A 22,164-nucleotide genomic window follows, 5' to 3' on the forward strand; every position below is an offset into this window, starting at 1 on the left:
GGTTACTACACTCACCCACATGACCAAGTCCCCTGCACGCACACCCCCCCTTGCAGTCACTGTCCATCAGAGCAGTAAAATGTTAGAGTCACCGCTCTTCTCTGCGCTGCGCTGCCTTCCCCGGCGCTGCACTGCCTTCCCCGGCGCTGCACTGCCTTCCCCGGGACCGCCCCGCGTGCTGTGCGCTGATCGTAGTGCTCTTCGGTTCCCTCCTCCCACCCGCCCCACCCGCCCTTCCTCAGCAATGTTACACTGTTTTCAATGCAGTTTCCCAGCGGTCCCTTCCCCGTCCTACGACACCCGAGGGAAACTTTCCCCTCGCCTCTCCATTCAAACTCGGCGGCGTTTATGATTGGTTTGCACCATCCTCTCCCAGGCAACAAGGATCCCGCCGTAGAGCGAGCGGCTCCGGGTGTCGGGAACGGGAGGCCGTAAAGCCGCGAGTGTCGTGGGCCAGCGGCGGTGCCGGGGGCCGCGGAGGGCGCCGCTCGAGCCTCCCGGCGGCCTCGGGAGGAGCAGGCCGACGGCTCCGGGTGTCCGCGGAGAGAGCAGGCAAGCCCGCGGCGCAGTGACGGGAAGCGGCGGAGTCACGGGGAGCCGGGCAGCCGGGGCGTGAGGGGGCGAGCCGGGCCGGGGGCGGCCGGAGCGGGGCCGGCCGAGTGGGGTGCGAGAGCGGAACGTGGCGCTCCCCGCCGCCGCGGCCGCTCCGCGCTCCCGGACCCGTCCAGTCTCTGCCCCGGCCTCTCTCCGGCCGGCCGCTCCGCCGCCGCATCCCCGGCGCTGGGCGGGCGGCCCGGACGCGGCGGCCACCTCTCTGGCCCCGGGGGCGGCTGCTGCCCCTTCCGCGCGTCCCCCGCCCCTCAGCCGCCCGGCGCCCCCGCCTCTCCCCCCTCCGTGGGGCCGTCCCTCGGCGCGGAGGCCCCCGGCTGGTGCCCGGCGCGGACCCCGCCAAGCGCGGTCGCTGTCGGTCGGGCCCGCGGCTTGGGCCGGGCCGCGGGCTCCGTGTCGTCCGTGCGCGCGTGGACGCGGGTCCCGGCGGAGCGCGCCGCGGGCGGACCGGGCTCGGCCGGCGGCGGGGAAGGTGTGGCCACCCGGCGAGGCGCGCCCGCGGACCGGGGGCGGAGGGACGGCGGCGCGGGGCCCTCGGCGGCCCCTCCCTGACCCGGGCCCCGGCTGGGGGCGGCACGGCGACCCGGGAGGGCGGCCCGCGGCCCGTGGGGAGCGGCGGGGCGGCCGGGGGCTCCGCCGCGGGAGGCCTGGGGCCGGCGGCGAGCTGGGCGGCGGGGGCGCGGGAGCCCCGCCGACGGGTCCCCTCCGCGGGGCGCTCTTCGCGGACGCCCGTCTTCCCTCCTCGGGCTTTCGGGGAGGCCGTCGCCTGGGCCGGACGCGCGGAGCGCTGCACCGGGTAATGGAGCTGGGCTGGCGCGCTCGGTCTCGGGGGACGGCGGTGGGGCAGGGGCGGACGGACCCACGGTCGCGCCGGCCCGCCGCTCGCGCTGCAGCCGCAGCGTTCATTGCTTTGTGGAGGGTGCTTGCGTTTGTGCTTCTCTCGGGGCGTTTCTGTGCGTCTCTACCGCCTGTTCAGCCCTGAAATGTCTGCTGATTTGCTGTTGCCTGGACAGTCCTGGCGAGAGGAGCGAGACTTGCCCGCCCGGCGCCCCGATACCTGTGTGCATAGTAATGGGCGGCAAAGACCCTGCCGCCGGCTGCAGCCCAGGCCGTGGAAGACGTTTCGCGTAGGTTTCGGACGGAGGGGCTCCTTTCGGCTCTTGCGTTATTTTTAAAACGAAGTTTTAGGAGTAGAGCAATAAATGGGCCTGTAATGGGATCGCTGTACCTTCCAGAAAAATGAGGAAATGTGTGTGTGAGTGCAAACTCTCTGGCACTCCCGGCCCCCTCTCCCCTGCCACCAGCTCCGTGGCTCCCTGGCTCCCTCCCCTCTGGGATGCGAAACGCAAGGTTTTGTAACCTTTCCTGGCAGTTTTAGATTTTGTGTGGGATTTCCCACCTAGAAGCAGATACCAAGAGTGATTGATCGATTGATTTAATTAAGGTATCATTGATATACACTCTTATGAAAGTTTCACAAGAAAAACAATGTGGTTTCTACATTCATCTTTACTGTTGAGTAACCCCCCGCGAAACCCCATTGCAGTCACTGTCCATCAGTGTAGTGAGATACCACAGTCACTATTTGTCTTCTCTGTGCTACACTGTCTTCCCCATGATCCCCCCCACACACACCTTGTGCACTAAACATAATACCTCTCAGTCCCCTTCTCCCTCCCTCCCCACACGCCCTTCCCCACCCCTCCCCTTTGATAACCTCTAGGCCCTTCTGGGAGTTTGTGAGTCCGCTGCTGTTTTGTGTCAGTTCTGCTGCTTGTTACACTCCACAAATGAGGGAAATGATTTGGCACTTGCCTTTCTCCGCCTGACTTATTCCACTGAGCATGATACCCTCCAGCTCCATCCATGTTGTTGCGAATGGTAGGATTTGTTTCTTAGGCTGAATAGTATTCCATTGTGTATATGTACCGCCTCTTCTTTATCCATTCACCTACTGATGGACACTTAGGTTGCTTCCCTGTCTTGGCTATTGTAAAAAGTGCAGCGATAAACATAGGGGTGCATATGTCTTTTTTAATCTGAGAAGTTGTATTCTTTGGGTAAATTCCAAGGAGTGGGATTCCCGGGTCAAATGGTATTTCTATTTTTAGTTTTTTGAGGAACCTCCATATTGCTTTCCACAACAGTTGGACTAGCTTACCTTCCCACCAGCAGTGTAGGAGGATTCCTTTCCCCTTTCTCTGCATGCTCGTCAGCATTTGTTGTTCTTAGTCTTTTCGATATTGGCCATCCTAACTGGTGTGAGGTGATATCTCATTGTGGTTTTTATTTGCATTTCCCTGATAATTAGTGATGTGGAGCATCTTTCCATGTGCCTGTTGGCCATCTGAATTTCTTCTTTGGAGAATTGTCCCTTCATATCCTCTGCCCATTTTTTAATAGGGTTATATGCTTTTTGGGTGTTGAGGCGTGTGAGTTCTTTCTATATTTTGGATGTCAACCTGTATTGATATGTCATTTATGAATATATTCTCCCATACTGTAGGATGCCTTTTTGTTCTGTTGATGGTGTCCTTTGCTGTACAGAAGCTTTTTAGTTTGATGTAGTCCCATGTGTTCATTTTTGCTTTTGTTTCCCTTGCTCGAGGAGGTGCATTCAGAAAAAAGTTGATCATGTTTATATTCAAGAGATTTTCGTTGTCTTCCAACTTTTATGGAGTCATGACTTGCATTCAGGTCTTTGATCCATTTTGAGTTTACTTTTGTGTATGGGTATAGACAATAAATCCAGTTTCATTCTCTTGCATGTAGCTGTCCGGTTTTGCCAACACCAGTTGTGGAAGAGGCTGTCATTTCTGCATTGTATGTCCATGGCTCCTTTATCCTATGTTAATTGACCATATATGCTTAGGTTTATATCTGGGCTCTCTATTCTGTTCCACTGGTCTATGGGTCTGTTCTTGTGCCAGTACCAAATTGTCTTGATTACTGCGGCTTTGTAGTAGAGCTTGAAGTTGGGGAGCGTAGTCCTCCAGCTTTATTCTTCCTTCTCAGGATTGCTTTGGCTATTCGGGTCTTTTGTGGTTTCATATGAATTTTAGAACTATTGTCTCTAGTTCACAGAAACCCTTAGATTTTCAAGTATTGAAATATAATATTGTTAAGATTACCAGAAATAGAGGAGAGAAGGGAACAGTTAAAGATGATGATAATCAGTACAAGTTAGAATTTATTCTTCGTAAGCTAGCCTGGGCAGTAAAAGCAAAGATTGGAAGCCGTGAGTGTAGTTTTCAAGCAGCAGATTTGAAGGGAAAAGAGAGAGGGACGTTTGAAAAATTGTCCAGCAAACAAAGCAACAAAGATAAGTGTATTTTTGGCAATGAAAATTAGAGATAGAAATAAAGAGAAAGGTAAGTTGAGTTAGCTTCAAAGAAAGAGGTGTGGGGCAAAGGTGAAACCTCATGAATGCAGCCCTGTTGTTGGCTGTTTCATGATTACTTTCTGCAATGTGGTAGCAGTGTGGTTTCATGTTTAAAAAGGTAAGGTTTAGGATTTATGATGGAATTAAAGTAATACTTGGTCAGAGGGAGAAAAACCAAAGTCCATTGTCACTAATATATTAGTATAGAGTGAAATCAAGGAAAAGAATCCAACTATTTGCCATAATTCACCATGTGTATATTTGAATTATCTTTGCTACTTAAGCATTTATTTGTATTTCTAGTTATATCAGCATTTTTTTACACAATGAAAAGCAAGAAATTAAATACTTAAAATATATCATGATAACTCAGTGTTTCTGTTTTCTTTGGTGGTATTTTCTTTTAACATTACAGCAGTCTTAGGTCCTGATTTGTGTTGTGCACTAAGTTAATATAATTGCCAGGAAAAAAATTTGTTAAGAATTAGTTACTTAGCTATGTATTCACAAATGTATTCTCTATGTACATATTCTTTATATAAAAGTGCAACCCTTAATGGATTTTTGATAAAGCAAATAAAGCAAAATGTCAGTTGTAGAATCTGGATGGTGAATAGAACCTATATGTTGAACATTTTCATAATGAATGTTGGAAAAACAAATTACAATGGAAAACCTAATGTGCAATAAAGACACTGTGTGAATAGCAAAATAATAATAATAATATGCTTTGACTTACTTTTGTTCTCTACTGACTGAAAAATTTGAAACATTCTTTCTGTTGGTTCAATACCAATTTTAGTGGAAATACTATTAGAGCTAAATAAATTGTCTATTCACTTTTGATGGAAATTGTTTTGTCCTTAAAAATAGTGTTATTGTCATCTCCCTGTATGGCCCCGGAAGATGACTGGTTAGCCAGAGACAGGTAAGATTCCTCAAGGGAGGAACAACCTAAGACAGGCACAGTCGCAGGGGGGCCATCAGGTGAGAAATTGGGGATCAACAGAGGTGAGGCTTAGAACCTCACCCCCCCTGTTTTGAGAGAAATCTTCTGCATCCGTGGATGTTTTAATGCCCTTGTCTAGCTTGGATTAGCACATAGTCTACAGGCACACACCTGATCATCTACAATTGCCCTCTTACAACAGTAAACTATGTTTTCTACCTTTATCTTGCATCTACCTACCACTTCAGCATTTTATTAAAAATAAAAATAATAATAATAATAATAAGGGAGAAATGTGGGATCCACATATAAATCAAGTATAAAAATCAAACGAATATTCATATTTGACCTGATTGTTTATAGTTCATAATGCGTGATCAAAACCGAAAGTTTCTGTGATGACTGCCCTTGTACTGTTCACCATGTAAGAACTTATTCACTATGTAAGAATTCGTTCACCATGTAAGAACTTGTTGGTTATGCTTCAGAAGATTGGAGACTGACGAGAATTAGGCCTGAGATGGATTAATGACTGTGCATTGAGCATTGACTCCCCTATACAGAATTTTATTGTTGTTAACAACCATTTGATCAATAAATATGAGAGATGCCCTCTCAAAAAAAAAATAATGTTATTGTGAACACTACTAAAGATATATGAAAAATCTACAAGGGTTTATAAAACTTTTTATTTTATTTATTTTTTATTAAGGTTTCATTTCCTGAGGTCGGCTCTGTTCTCCAGGTGTGTGCAGTCTGGGGTAGCCTTCTTCCCTGTTGCTCTTTTAGGGTTAGTTGTATTAACTATATTTCCATATATGTGGTTTTGGGATGAGTTCTATATCTCACCTCTCATGCCACCATATTTTATCTCCCCACTCCATAAAACATTTTTTTAAGTAAATGTAAATTATAGCAGCAAGAGTTTAGCAAGTATTTAAAACTTTCATTCTTCTACTTTAGGGAATCTGGAAACCTGGATTAGAACATCTGGTAAATTCTCATTTTCTCTTGAATATTTGCATCATCTTTGATATCTGCATTTTAAATGAACACTTTTGAATGAGATTTGAATACCGTGTATTGAGAAAGTCAACAATTTCCCAAAGGGTCAGATTACTGTTGTTATGTGAAGGCACTTACATTTTCATTTACCTTATCATTTCAAGGGAATTTAAAAAATTTTTTTTAATTACTTTTTTCTTGATGTTGAGATGAAATAAAATGGATGACAATCCTTGGATTGGTGGTTGCTTTAATTATAAGCAAAAATGTTTAGTGTAGAGTTTTTGGCATATCTTCATCTGACAAAAACAAGCTTGTGTTTTTCTTACTTTATTTTATTTATTTATTTATTTCATTTTATTTTATTTTGGACAAGCTTGTGTTTTAAGAAAAACACAACAATAAGTATGGTATGTTTTAGCAATTTAGCAGCTTTGAGAGAAAGGCACAGCTTTGTTTTTCATGATGTCTTTGCTTTATGAATAATGCATTGGTTTAGACTAAATTCAGTTTTAGAATATAAAATAATTGAGATGTAAAATTTTTGGCTTAAATAAACATTCTTAAAGCACAAGTGAAATTCTTACTGACTCGGCATTAAAATCTGTCCATTGATTAAAAAACTGAAGAAACTATGTTTGTATTATACCAGGTCCAAACTGGTATAATACCCCATTGAATGGTCATTACAACATTAAGTAGTTAATTTAAACAGAGCATTATAAAGTCATGCTCTGGTTTCTGGTCAAACCTAAATGTTGAATCATTAATGATAGAGATTCTTCTGTAAATACAATCTAAGCACTTTTTTAAGTGTAAGACTTCCTTCGTATATCATGCCATAGCTGTGTGACTGTGAATGTCTGTGTGTTGTGCTCTCACCAAAGCAAACAGCAGCAAGACGCAACTTTTTTTTACTTATAGTAGTTTTAGAGTTGGAAGGGATTATTGGAGAGCTTCATTTCAACAGCTAAAGGAAACTGAGGAAACCTAGACTTAAAAAAAAATATGATCCTAAAAATTATAGATTAACTATTAAAAAGCAGGCTATAATAACCTAGTAAGCAAATTCGAACTATATGTTTGCCCGAGTTGGAAGTAAATAAATAACATTGCTATTCTGATTATTAAAACATTATTTCCTGAATCCCTGCTTATCACTTCATGGTGCCGTATGTATTTAGGACATATGGACATTGGAATAAAAATGTTAATCTAAGACATTAAATATCAGGATCAACTGGGGGCTTAATAACAAAGAACAGCTCACAGTAGTGCCAAAATGAGCCGTCTTTTATACTTATCTTGTAAATTGTTATATATTAAAAAGATTTTATATTTACTTGGTTCATGTTCCTCAGTAAATAATAATGAGTTAGGTTTTTGAAAGTGTGAATTTCATATTTTTTATACTTACTGGCATGAACTTATTGTCGATTTCATACAGTCTTATGCCACTTACAGTCTTGATGCCACATTGGTTCTCTGCGTGTTGGGCTGCCAGGAAGGCCCCCAAAGCGGGTGGCGCTCGATAGTCTTCCACTGCCCACTCTGACCAGAGCAGTCCCACTTGTAGCTATTTTGTAAATTTTTAAACTTTGAAATAAGATTTCATCTTAAGAAAGAGTTCTCCAAATACTTAAAATAAAATAAACATTTAAAAACCTTTCATGAAGCATAGCTGCTTATACAAGTCAGGAGTAACTGTTTGTTATTCTTCTCTCTTCTTGACCTTAAGTTATATTTCATTGTCATCTGGGTCATAAACATCAAATATATTTCAAAGATAATGCATTTTAGGAGTAAGAGAACCAAGATTAGTATAACTGGTAGTGGAAGTAGATGATTTTAAAGCATTTTATCTAAGTTGTTTAAAAGACTGTAACTTATTGTAAAATTGACAGTGTCTGTGAACTATTAATAATAATATGGATATATGAATATATAACTATATCACATCTATATGCATGTATATTGCATTATATACTAATAATTTTCAGTAGTGTCAGAGATACTCGTAACTGTCTAAGAAGGAAGTGAACTCAATTCATTGGTTGAGCATTGATGAAACCTGTCTCTCTAGCAGCTGTGGGCCCACAGATCTGTGTCTCCACTTACCAGCTGAGCAGAATCATGTAACCCTTTCCTTCTAGCTCGTAGCCCATCTTTGAATTGGCTGTAGAGTCAAATGCAATTAGAAGTATAGCTTAAAAAATAGATTGATTTTTAAAAGATATGATATAAAATTAAAGTGAGAAGAATTATCACACATATTTGGAGTTAATTTCTTCTTTATGTAGCCTTCAGTCTTATTTTGTTAAATTTATTTGGATTATCATAGAGAATTAGCATTGTTCTAAGGGAAGGTAAAGGCAAGTATAAATTTAAATAAGAAAAATTACATGCAGCATATTTTACTTGCCACAAGGACACGTACGTGGTTGCACCGTCTTTGTACTGCACTTTGTTCATGGGCTTTGTTGGTACTGGTATACGGCTTACCTGTGACCCTAGGAGGGGAGAGCAGGCCAGGCGGGCCCTCGCATCACTCTCTCTGCCATCATTCCTTTCTTTCTATGCTGCCAGCTTTACCTGGGAACTGTCCCGCATGCCATTCTTAGCTTAAATTTCTTAAAATTTACTGCCCAACTGTTTTATTACTGTTTTTTCCCCCCACAAACCTGTCTACTACCCATAAAGCCTATGTGTTTAAATTCCTACACAGTCTTTGACGATGATTGCAAAATGAAGATTTTCTAACTCGATGCTCCCCCGACCTTATACTTAGTAGCCACTATTCTACCAGAAAGAAGAGCCCACCCTGCTTTCTTGTTTTATTCATCTATTTTTGGTGAGCACGGAGTCATGGATATTTCTTTTATTAAATAGGTCATTATCAGTTACTTTCCTTATTTATTCTGATGCTGATTGTTCCAGATTTGTCCGGGGAGTATCCTTTCCAGGTGACTTCTGGTACCTGTAGACATACCCCATTTGGTTTTTTATGCACTTCCTCATTTTCTGGCACGAGATATTTCAGGCTCATCTTACACCTTTCCTGTCCTGCTCCTGGAATCAGCCATCTTTTCAAATTACCCCATTTCATTTTAGAGGAAAATGGTATTTAGAAATAGAGATCTAGACATAAGATGTGCTCTTTGTCTCTGGGATTTCATTACTTCTAGGAGCTTTCAGTTCTTCATTAGAGAGATAATTAGATAAATAGGTATAAGGATATTTTTATGAAATCATGAGTCATACTAATACTGCCAGTTTTAATCCAAACAGCAGAGTTCTTTCTTGTCCTCTCCCGCTGCGTGTTTGTGTTTCCTTCACCCAGAGTGAGACCCAGACACAACTCCAAGACACCGGCCCACCTGCTCAGTCACATGATATACGTAAAACAGTTTCAGAATTGCTACAGCCGTGCTTTGTGAAAAACACACTTAATAAAAAGAATTCAAGATTTATTTCTAGTTTTTCCCCCTTGAGTGTAGTTAGGTTATTCATTTGAAATGTATAGTTGGATTAGCTTGTTTCTGATTGCACTGTTTTTGGTGACTTGTCTCAACTATTATGAGTTATGTTTGAATATCCATAATGTGAACATGCTTCCAAAAGTTAGAATATTATACACAGTGGTGTTCTCAGCGAGGTGTCACTCCCTTCCTCTCTAGCTTGTTCTCTTTCCCTTGCAGGAAGCCACTGTTATTAACCTCTGGGTTGTCCTTCCTGTGCTACTTTCTGTCAAGTAAAGCATGTGTGTGTGTGTTTATTCCTATTTTCTATTTCTTAAAAAAATATACTGTATAGCATCTTCCTACACTGATGGGCAGTGACTGCAATGGGGTATGGGGGGGACTCGATGATAAGGGTGAGTGTAATAACCACATTGTTTTTCTTGTGAAACTTTCATAAGAGTGTGTATCGATGATACCTTAATAAAAATAAATCCAAAAAAATATCTGTATACTGTATATACTTTTTGTACTTTGCTTTTTTCACTCACCAGTATATCCTAGATATCACTCCATAATTACTGTGTTTATCATTAATTTACTGTGTTTCTTCTGTATTTGGCTGTGTCTTCTTTATTAAGGGTCAAGAATTTAACTTACTTGAACACCTGCCAGACTTTTCCAGGTGCTGGCAGAAGACATGAGATTCCTGGGTCAGAGACATTTTTATTTTTTTAATATCTGGTTCTAGATTTTCTTTTTATTTATCCTAAGTGAGGTTAATGCTGGTGGTCCAGTGACTACAAGGAAGAAAGGTGCATTGAAAGGCATTGACTTGAAAGCCATGTGTCCAGTGAACAAGGCATTCTGCATCTGATGAAAAATCTAGATGTTTCCTCACGTATTCACCAAGTGGTACTGCAGCTTATGAATGATTGGGTAGGTGTTCATAAACCCAGAGAGGTTTGTACAGGGGAGAGATTTATTCATCTTACAGTGTAAGAATAACAAAGGGATAATTTTTTTTCTTTATTTTGATTCAATATTAGGTTGTGTATTTTAGGGCTGGAGCTAGACACTAGGAATAATAATACCTTGTTCAGCCTTTGGTAGAAAATTAAATAAGTGGTGATAAATCTCTCAGTGAAAAGGGTTACACATGTTTATCCCTTTAAGTGGGATGCTTTCTATTAATAGTTGAGCAGCAGCAGAACTCTGGAGCCATGCCTGTGGGGTCTTTCTCCCCACAGAGGTCTCGTTCATGTTCCTTACATCGTATAACTTTCGAGAGTGATGGCCTACTTGTCCTTGTGGTTAGGCAACACAGCATGGCCATTTAAATGTTGAAAAGCAACTGTCATTAATAGCTTGTTCAGCCCATCAGTGGTTTGCAGAATATAGGTGCTGATTGCCAGAAATATAGGCGGGCCCACTGCTCTTACATACTCATCAGTAACACTACAGGTTCTAATAAAAGCCCTTTCCTTTCTTTCTAAAGCTATTCTGCATAGAACTTGCAAATAAAACTGCTATGTTTCAGTTCACAGGCTAATAATTTTATTTAGCCCAAGTATAAACACAGTTAATGTGTCATTGTCTTACTTTTGAGGATTCAGGTAACATACAACATGAACTAGGAAATGCACCCCCACCGAGGGCAAACCCGTAAGTGAGGCTACTCGTACTTTAGCAGATATGGGGAAGGTTGAAACAGTAAGGGCCCCGAGGGAAGTACGGGCCACAACTGAGAGGAGAGGTGCAAGAGGCCCTGTGAAGGTCTCTAGGACCCAGACCCACATGTGAATTGATCTGATAAAGGCTGGGGTAGCGGGAAAAAAAAACTCGATGGGCAGCCCAATAGAACCTTGTTAGAACTGTGGCAGTATTACAAGAGTTGGGGGTCTGTTGGGCTGCTGGAGAGTGTTTATCCTGCAATTGGCCCAAAATTCTAAAGCCCTTATACTGGTTGGCACGAAAGGGCATCCAGTGGGACTGGGATGAGACATGTGCCGCTGCTTTTACTGCTGCCAAGAGGACAGTTAAGGCCGAACAAGGCTTGAATGTAAAGGACTCATCACAGTCCCATGAGCCAGATATTCATGTAACTGAAGATGGTTAAGGATGGGGTCTTTGGCAGCCGCTTGAACGGACATGCCAACCTATTGGTTCTGGTCACAACTATAAAAAGGAGCAGAGGTCCGGTACACCTTGATAAAGGGGCAACTGACTGCTGTGCACCACGCCTTGCTGGTTGCAGAACCCATTGCTGGAACAGCTCTGACCAAGGTAATAACCACCTATCCCATCACGGGGTGGGTGCAAGACTGGACCAAAGGCCATGGAGTGGTCCAGCACAAACGCCCACACTAGCCAAGTGGGGTGCTTACCTGCAGCAGCATAGTGCCCTCTCTAGTAGCCCCTTGAGTGAAGAACTCCAACGCTTATTGGGGCCAGTGACATATACCAGTGGAAAGCAGGAAGAACTTGCTTTTGAGCCACTGGTAGCCGAGACTCCTTATCAGGAGGGAAAAGCCCCTATACCTGAAGATGCTTGGTACACAGATGGCTCCAGTCGTGGGCAGCCCCTGAAGTGGAGGGCTGTGGCTTCCCTTCCCAAGACTGAGACAATATGGATGGACGATGGAGAGGGGACGAGCAGCCAGTGGGCTGAGTTGTGGGCAGTATGGCTCGTGATCACCTTGGAGCCCTCCCCCATAGTTGTCTGCACTGACAGCTGGGCTGTCTATCGGGGCTTGACCATGCCAACTGGATGGTCACCGGTCCCCTTCGGGGGCAAGATTTGTGGCAAAACCTATAGGCCTTTGACAGACTAAGACAGTTACCGTGTATCATGTGACTGGCCATTTGCCTTCGGCATCCCTGGGGAATGATGAAGCAGACACACTGGCCCAGGTGCGCTGGCTACAAGGAAAGCCTGCCTCTGCTGTGGCCCAAAGGTCACATCAGCGTTTGTTGTATGCAGGGCAAAAGACGTGGGCTGTAGCCTGACGGTGGGGCTTGCTGTTGACCTTTGAAGAAGTCAGCAGAGCCCAGGAGTGCCTTGTGTGCTCTAAAGGGGACTTGCACCTAGTCCCTCAGCAATACGGGACAATAATAAAGGAGCTGATACCCCTTGTCTGGTGGCAGATATACTGCCCTGGGCCTCTGCCCCCATCAGAAGGATATTGGTATGCCGTGACTTATGTGGACACAGCTGCTGGCCTGTTTGCTGCTTTTCCTGCACATATTGCAGATCAGCAAGGCACCCAGAGGGGCCTGGAGTGTCTCTGTGCAGCCTATGGCCGGCCACAGGTGATGGAGATCGGTCAAGGCTCCCACTTTACTGGACATGTGTTACAAGGATGGGCGCAATTAGGAATAAAGTGGAAGCTTCATGTGCCATATAATCCTACCGGGGCAGGCATGATTGAGAGGTACAACGTTTTGTTAAAATCTGGCCCGAAGTTGGACACCAATAGTCTTTGGGGCTGGTCAGTCTGTTTATGGACAGTGCTGTGGCGTTTGAATGAGGAGCCCCAAAAAGGAGCCTTGAGCGCTGTGGACATGCTAACACCCACTGCTGCCTCCCCTATACAACTGTGCGTGCAAACCAAAGAGACCTCTTGAAGCCAGGATATGAAGCCAGAGCAACACTCTGCTGCCAGCTCCAACTGCGTTAGATCCTGGAGACTGTTGAGTGGATGTGGCCCTGGACATTTCAACACATGGACCAAAGATGACAGGCCCTTCTGGTACCCTGGGGAAAAGGCCTGTATATTCCTGGAGTAACAGCAGAGTGGACCCCAAAGATCACGGTAGTGTACCCAAACTGTCCAGGAGGTTAAGGGCATCTTGCGGGGAAGTTTTGTTTTATCTTTACGGCCAGTGCATGGACCTCCCATAGCCCTATATACTGACCCATCTGTAACTCCCACAGGGAGGGGGGTGAAAGTCTGGTATCCTAGACCAGGACAAGATCCCATTCCTGCCACTGTCCTATCACAGGACCTCTCTCTTGCATGCATTCTACCTGATGGACAAGGTTTGCCTTGCTAGTGTCATTAAAACATGCATCTTATTGCACTTAAGGTCATTTTCTCCTACAGTCCCTGTAGCCTGGACCTGCCCCCTGGCTGCAGCAGCCGCGTTGATTGCTCTGAACTGCCTACCTGTTCAGCTAGACAGCCTGTGGAATGGGCGAGCTACGGACTTAATCTGCATAGGACTCTGAACCTAGCTGAATCCTCTGGCTTGAGGATTATCATGATTTTATTGGTTGTTATTGTATGTTATTAGTCTGGTTACAGTGCTCCAGTTTTCCCACATGGAGGCCATTGTGGAAGATGGGAAGCAAGTAGATTGTGAGTCAAAATTTCTGGAGGAATGGGCTGTGGGTAAAATTGCAGTATTTCTAGAATCTCTCCCCTGGCCTTAGTGCATCTCTGTATCAATAAGTGTTTCCATGGGGTGGAGAGAAGCAGTCCATCTCAATATCAACAGGTAATTACAAGGGGGATTGAGGTCATATCTGGACTGGAGAGACTGGGTGGGGTCCCTTTTTGCAGCCAGGTCACAAGAAAGAAGGGCAAGCAGAAACAGACTGAGCAAAAGGGACGACTGCTTGTAAGCAATAAACGGACTTCTCCCACTTTACTTCTCCCTTTGACCAATTTCGGTTCAAGAGTATTTTGCCCCAGGCTGGGAAAACTTTCCCCCTGGAGTTACAATATATAATATTGATTTCTTTTCGGGTGTACACATAATGACTCGACAGTTACATACATTACTGACCATAAATGCAGTTACTGTCATCAAAGATGTTACAATATTACTATGTTCCCAATGCTGTACTTTTTTTTTATTACATATGTTTACTAGGCTTTCCCCTACCCCAAGTCCCCCCACAAACCCCATTACAGTCACTGTCCATCAGCACAATAAGATGCTGTAGAATCATTACTTGTCTTCTCTGTGTTGCACAACCCTCCCCGTGCCCCCCCACATTATACATGCTAATCATAAGGCCCCCTTTCTTCTTCCCCGCGCTTATCCCTCCCTACCCTCCCATCCTCCCCAGTCCCTTTCCCTTTGGTAACTGTTAGTCCCTTCTTGGGTTCTGTGATTCTGCTGCTGTTTTGTTCCTTCAATTTTTCTTTTGTTCTTATACTCCACAGATGAGTGAAATCATTTGGTATTTGTCTTTCTCCACTTGGCTTATTTCACTGAGCATAATACCCTCTAGCTCCATCCATGTTGTTGCAAATGGTAGGCTTTGTTTTCTTCTTATGGCTGAATAATATTCCATTGTATATATGTACCACCTCTTCTTTATCCATTCACCTACTGATGGACATTTAGGTTGCTTCCATTTCTTGGCTATTGTAAATAGTGCTGCAATAAACATAGGGGTGCATGTCTTTTTCAAACTGGGCTGCTGCATTCTTAGGGAAAATTCCTAGAGGTGGAATTCCTGGGTCAAATGGTAAGTCTATTTTGAGCATTTTGAGGAACCTCCATACTGCTTTCCACAATGGTTGAACTAATTTACATTCCCACCAGCAGTGTAGGAGGGTTCCCCTTTCTCTGCCACCTCGCCAATATTTGTTGTTGTTTGTCTTTTGGATGGTGGCCATCCTGACTGGTGTGAGGTGATATCTCACTGTGGTTTTAATTTGCATTTCTCTGATAACTAGCGATATGGAGCATCTTTTCATGTGCTGGTTGGCCATCTGAATTTCTTCTTTGGAGAACTGTCTGTTCAGCTCCTCTGCCCATTTTTTAATTGGATTATTTGCTTTTTGTTTGTTGAGGTGCGTGAACTCTTTGTATATTTTGGATGTCAAGCCTTTATCGAATCTGTCATTTACAAATATATTCTCCCATCCAGTGCTGTACTTTTATCTAGCATTTATGTTGTGACTTGTAACTGAAAGCTTATACCTTTTTGTCCTCTTCAGCTATTTCATCCATCCCATCATCCTTTGGATATGACAAGTGATGCCGGGGTTCTTGTTTGCGGAGTTGAAGAATGGACTTTGCAAACATACAAGGTAGGAGAGCCAGGGAGAGGCTTTTATTTAGAGATACAGTGAGGGGACAGAGCTCCTGGCTCTGTGCCAGGAAGGGACAAGAGAGTCCCTTTTTCATGTATTTTTCAATTTGCTTTGCTAATATTTTGTTGAGAATTTTTGCATCTATGTTTATCAAGGTATTGGTCTGTCATTTTTTTTTTTTTTTGCAGTGTCTTTGCCTGGTTTTGGTATTAGAGTGATGCTGGCCTCATACAGTGAGTTTGAAAGTATTCCCTCCTCTTCTACTTTTTGGAAAACTTTGAGGATGGGTATTAGGTCTTCTCTAAATGTTTGATAAAATTAAGCAGTGAAAGCCATCTTGTTCCAGGTGTTTCTTTCTTACATAGTTTTTTGATTACTAATTCAATTTCATTGCTGGTTCAATGAATTCTAATTCACTGATTACCAATTCAAATTCATTTTTTTTAGTATTCTCAAATAATTCTTTGTATTTCTGTGGTATCTGCAGTGATTTTTCCATTCTCATTTCTGATTCTGTTTATGTGTGTACACTCCTTCTTGGAAAGTCTGGCTAGGGGTTATCTATTTATTTTCTCAAAGAATCAGCTGGTTTCATTGATTCTTACTGTTTTATTCTTTTTGATTTTATTTATTTCTTCTCTAATCTTAATTATGTCCCTTCTACTGACTCTGGGCCTCAATTGTTCTTCTTTTTCTAGTTTCATTAATTTTGAGTTTAGACTGTTCATCTGGAATTTCTCTTCTTTCTTGAGGGAAGCCTGTATTGCAGTATACTTTTAGAACTGCCTTTACTGAGTCCCACCAATTTGGGGGTGTTGAGTTGTTTTCATTTGTCTCCATATATTGCTAGATCTGTTTTAATTTGGTCATTGACCCATTGATTATTTAGGAGCATGTTAGTAAGCATCCATGTGTTTGTGGGGGGTTTTTTGTTTTCTTTGAATAATTTATTTCTAGTTTCATACCTTTGTGGTCTGAGAAGGTAGCTGGCATGTTTTTAATCTTCTGAATTTAGAGGCTCTTCTTGTGGTCTAGTATGCGACCTATTCTGGAAAATGTTCCAGGTGTACTTGAGAAGTATGTGTATCCTGCTGCTTTTGGGTAGAGTGTCCTCAGATGTCTGTTAGGTCCATCTGTTCTAATGTGTTGTTCAATGCCTCTGTCTTCCTTATTTATTTTCTGTCTGGTTTATCTGTCCTTTGGAGTCTCCTAAAATGAATGCATTATATTCTATTTCCCCCTTTAATTCTGTTAGTATCCTTTTTCCATCCCTGCCCCCAGAGCAGATCTCCATGGGGGGTGAGTTTAGCAGTCCTGGGCTTCTACTCCCTTCACTTTTAGTCTGTGTGTGTCTTTGGGTTTGAAGCGAGTCTCTTGTAGGCAGCATATAGATGGGTCTTGCTTTTTTATCCATTCTGTAACTCTGCGTCTTTTGATTGGTACATTCAGTCAGTTTACATTTAGGGTGATTATCGATAGATACGTATTTATTGCCATTGCAGGTGTTAGATTCGTGGTTACAGAAGGTTCAAGGGCAGCTTCTTTACTATTAACAGTCTAACTTGACTCACTCATTACAGTAGTTCAAACACAATCTCATGGTTCTTTTTTCTTTTGTTCTGGAGTGGCCAGTTGTGGGTTACTGTTCTCCCCAGGTGGCTGGTTTCTCAGTCTCTCCGAGTATTCTGCCCATCTTTGCTTTCCAGCCTCTCTCATCACCAGAGCACCAGGCAGTGTGGGTCCCTGCCCCCAGAGCAGATGTCCATGGGGGTGAGCTGAGCAGTCCCAGGCTTCTGCCCCCTTCCTGCTCCATCTCGCTCCCTCTCGCCTGTGAGCTTGGGCTGGGGGTGGCCTGGGGTCCCGCTGGATCGGGGCTCCTTCTCTGTGAGGTCTTCTCTTTTCCCCAGATGTAGGCAGTCTGTCGCAGTCTTCTTTTGGGTTGCTCTTTCAGGATTGGTTGTATTTGCTGTATTTTCGTGTCACATGTGGATTGGGGAGGAGGTTTCTGCCTCCGCTCTCTTGCCACCAGCCATCTTTTTCCCCTCCTTCAGATGAGTACATTTTTATACTTCTTTCAGATCATATCATTTTTCCTCAATACCTGTGCATATTCTTGTGACATTTTCAAAATAGAGCTTGAGTTGGAGTTAACCCATCCGCAGACCCTAGAGGAGCAGCTATACAGGATTCAGATTCAAATTTGGCAGTAGCTGGAAAGAAAAAGAAAAACTTATACTCTTTGTATAAAATACTTCAGAGTTAACATGTATGAGTTAGTAAAAAAAGTTGGAACCTTTATGAGTGTCAAAAATGAAAAATATCTATATACAACTGCAGCACAAAATACAAGACTACTAGGAAATATAACTTGCGCATGGTTACACACAATTAATTCCTATTGTGGCTAAGTATCAGAGCTTGGTTTTCTTATTACAAGATGTAACTATACAATATAAAGATGACATAGTTCACTGTGACAACCATATGCTGTAAACCAGAAAAACAGACAGGCAGTTCCCGTACAGTCAGGTATACCATGACAAGTATAAAACAGGGTGCTATTAGAACACACAGAGGGGACATCCCAATTTTATGTCAGTGTTGTCGGCCGTTTGGTGAAGGTGACATGTAAACTGATAACTGCAGGACAAGGGAAAGGTGTGCCAGGTATAGAGGGAAGAAGCGCCTACAAAGAGCTAGACGTGAGGAAGAACATTTGTGGGGCTGTAAGTAGCCCAGTTGGGCAACATGCTAGAGCAAATGGGCCGCGTAGGGTAAGCAGCAAGAGATGAGACTGGGGGACTTGGCAAGCACCACATTTGGTTTGAGTGTTTTTATTCCTTGCTAAGGTATTTGGAATTTTTTGTGAGAGAAAAACGGTAAAACCAATGACCAAGTCAATGGCTGGAGATTTAAATGTCACCCTTCAAGTGACACTTCTTCAAACTGTAATTGCCTATTAGTAGATGAGTCTTGGTTTTTTGGTTAAAATCACTACCAGAAACATGAGAAGCTGACAAAGCTCATGTGTTCTGAGAAGTGCAGGATGACAGTTCTATAGGAACAGCAGAAGTAAATCTGCATTATAAAAACAGAGAGGAGGCGCCGCAGCAGATCCTGTGGGAGACGAACTGCCCCACCGGGGCTCTGCCAAGGCCGCCTCTCCCTCCGCCCATACTGCAGCTCCGAGTCTCCGCCCTCCTGCCTCCCCATGCCCGCAGCCCCGCCACGCCCTTTGGCTCCGGCTCCCTGCGCGGTGTGAGCGTGTCTGGCCCAGGTGGTGATCAGCGGTGGGCCAGCGCCTGCACAGTGGCCCTGACCCTGTTTGATGCGGATGAGTATAGCCCTCCTGTTTGGAAATCTCACTCGTGTCAGCTGCAACAGGAAGCCCCTCGTCCTCAAAGAGTCACCTCTTCTAATGAGGTCGAACACAGACCAAAGTATTATGGGAGGGAGCTTCATAGCATGACCTCCCGAGAGGTAGCAGACCAGCTGTGGAGTGTGGCCGAAGGAGCCACCTCATTCAAAAGCCAGCGTCAGCCAGGGACCCACCTACACTTTGGCTTTAAATTGACATCACTTGTTAGAAGAGCAACTCTGAAAGAAAATAGGCCAATTCCAAATATGGAAAGGTTCACAATTTCAAGGTCCACACATTCGGAGGGCCACCACTGGTGTGAGTACTGCGCCCACTTCACGTGGGGCCTCACTGCTCAGGGAGTGAAGTGTGCGGATGGTGGTCTGAATGTTCATAAGCAGTGTTCCAAGATGGTCCCAATGACTGTGAGCCAGACTCGAAACATGTCAAAAAAGTATACATCTATGACCTCACAACACTTGTAAAAGTTCTTATCACTAGGCAGCCAATGGTGGTGGACATGTGCATCAGGGAAATTGAATCTAGAGGCCTTAATTCTGAAGGGCTGTACCGAGTATCAGGATTTAGTGACCTAATTGAAGACGTCATGATGGCTTTTGACAGAGATGATGAGAAAGATATTTCTGTGAACAATGAAGATATATCAACATTGTCACTGGTGCACTGAAACTGTACTTCAGGGATTTACCAATTCCGCTCATAACATATGACGCCTACCCTAATTCTATAGAGTCGGCCAAAATTATGAATCCCGATGAGCAGTTAGAAACCCTCCATGATGCACTGAAGCTACTGCCGCCTGCTCACTGCGAAACCCTCCGGTACCTCCCGGCGCATCTGGCTGGAGAGAGCGACCCTCCGCAAGAAGGAGAACCTTATGAACGCAGAGAACCTTGGAACTGTTTTTGGCCCAACCCTTATGAGCTCTCCAGAACTAGACGCAGTGGCTGCACTAAATGATTTACGGTATCAGAGACGGGTGGTAGAGCTGCTTATCAAAAATGACATTACTTTAAATTTTGAGTTCAAAGGAAAAATGTTTTACAGATGAAGGAATGTTTTATAGTAATTTAATTGGCTCTTAGTGGGATTATTTTGCAGGGTGAATCTGTCGTGACTTCACTTTTCAGTTCCAGGCCATTGGTTTCTGCTGCTTATATAAACACGCACTCTGCTGGATAAAACAGCACCTCTGGCTGCTGCAGAGCCATAGACTTTAACATATGCCTACTTTCTCAAATGGTTTATTATTTCTGGTTTCCCTTAGTTCTCTAACACACTACTTCCTTTCCAGTGAAAAAGCAAAGTGTGTTTTCAGATTTGTTATTTCAGTATATTATCCATGCCAATAAAAAAACAATGCAGGAAATAAATAAATAATTAATTAATTAATTAATAAAAGAATCATTCTTATTTTAGTATTCATATAATCTGACAGTTCAAATAACAATCTATAGTTAAAATATTTACACTATAATCCAAGACTACGGTATAATTTTTTAATCACAATTTCCTTTTCCTCTTGTCTTATACCCAACCAGTCTTAAAATTTTTAAATGACTGTCTAGTGGGAATCATTTGATCGATTTTGTGATAATGATGGAAACTGAAACATTTAAAGGGAGAAAGACATGCTACCATCCTTCCAGAAATCTATAAAACCAACTGCTATAAGTAGAGGAAACAGAGAAAATGTATACAACCAAAATGTAACCTGCAGGGAGATGAATTAGGGCACATTACCGATTAATAAATTAACCTGTAAAAACCAATCGACTTCTTTTAATTTTTCTGTATCCTGTCTTGCTCTTTCTTCAATGTCCCGTCTGTACTGTTCCGTATTGTTGTGTTCCAGAGAAATCACTGCCATGTGGGTTTTAAGGTTTCTGATTTCCTGTCTCAACGTTTTTTCAGACTTATTTTCTTCTTCACATTTCTTTTTGGTTGCTTTCATAGATAACAGCTGTTGTCGAAGAACTTGATTTCTTTGAACTAGTTGACATTCTAAAGATGAAACTTCCAGTTTTGTTGAAAGATTAACAAGCTACATGAATAAAATAATGGAGATAGATAGGTAATGAGTGAGAATAGTCCAAGTCAAAGCCAGTTTCAAATTTTAAAATAAATTTAGTTATAATAAAATGTTACCCATAACATAGTAGAGTCTTAGAACCCTGAACGTTGAATTACTCAGATAATAAAGAACAAAGATAAAACTGTCAGGAGTCAAAATAATTCACCCTGTACTGTCATTTTTGCCATATACAACATTTGCACTTGGTTTTATGCTCTTCTATTTTTCTATTATTGTTCGATGTCTTTGCTCCATAAAGTTATTATTTCTATATCACCTCTCAGTAGGAAAGTTCCCCCATCCTAACCATTCATAATTTTAAAATCAGTGTAACGTTTCCCAAAAGTCACAATTTTAGCATTTAGAGAATGAACTCTCTCATTTCTCCTTTCCCAAATTAGTTTGCCTTGATGTCCCATGCTAGACCTCAAAAGAATTTTTGTGAGGCAGCTATCTTACCAGAAAAACTGTCTTGAATGTATAACAGCCAGTGCTTCCCTATTCAAATTAATTAAATAACCCAATTAAAAAATGGGCAGGGGATCTGAACAGACACTTCTCCAAAGAAGAAATTCAGACGGCCAACAGACACATGAAACGATGCTCCACATCGCTAATTATCACAGAAATGCAAATTAAAACCACAATGAGACATCACCTCACACCAGTTAGGACGGCCAACATCGAAAAGACCAGGAACAACAAATGCTGGTGGGGATGCGGAGAAATGGGGAACCCTCCCATGCCACTGGTGGGAATGTAAATTCATTCAACCGTTGTGGAAAGCAGTATGGAAGTTCCTCCAAAAACTAAAAACAGAACTACCATGCGACCCAGGAACTCCACTCCTAGGAAATGACCCAAAGAATACAAGTTCTCAGATTCAAAACTCATACGCACCCCTGTTTATCACGGCACTATTTGCAATAGCCAAGATCCAGAGGCAACCTAGGTGTCCATCGGTAGGTGAATGGATGAAGATGATGTGCTACTTTTACGCAATGGAATACTATTCAGCCATAAGAAGAGAACAAATCCTAACCATTTGCAACAACATGGATGGAGCTAGAGGGTATTATGCTCAGTGAAATAAGCCAAGCGGAGAAAGACAAGCACCAAATGACTTCACTCATCCGTGGAGTAAGAGAACAAACAAAAAACTGAAGGAACAAAACAGCAGCAGAATCACAGAACCCAAGAATGAACTAACAGTTGCCAAAGGGAAAGGGACTGGGGAGGATGGGTGGGAAGGGAG

At 43.2% G+C, this 22,164-nt stretch overlaps 2 long non-coding RNA genes across 3 annotated transcripts in view; one reads left to right on the top strand and one right to left on the bottom strand.

Annotated features, from left to right (window-relative positions):
* The first annotated feature begins 268 nt into the window (after positions 1-268).
* Positions 269-20,607, top strand: LOC140848065 (uncharacterized). The gene is made up of 3 exons (XR_012128628.1): positions 269-552; positions 15,361-15,453; positions 19,566-20,607. It is a non-coding gene; the product is annotated as an uncharacterized lncRNA (long non-coding RNA).
* Positions 20,608-20,702: 95 nt separating this feature from the next.
* The window catches only part of LOC108396323 (uncharacterized), a 43,252-nt gene continuing 41,790 nt past the window's right edge, over positions 20,703-22,164 (bottom strand). For both annotated transcript variants that reach the window (XR_012128626.1, XR_012128627.1), the window contains one exon: positions 20,703-20,879. This is a non-coding gene — a long non-coding RNA (uncharacterized lncRNA). The remainder of the gene's footprint in view (positions 20,880-22,164) is intronic.

Source organism: Manis javanica, chromosome 2, assembly GCF_040802235.1.
Source record: "Manis javanica isolate MJ-LG chromosome 2, MJ_LKY, whole genome shotgun sequence".
Classification (NCBI taxonomy): Eukaryota; Metazoa; Chordata; class Mammalia; order Pholidota; family Manidae; genus Manis; species Manis javanica.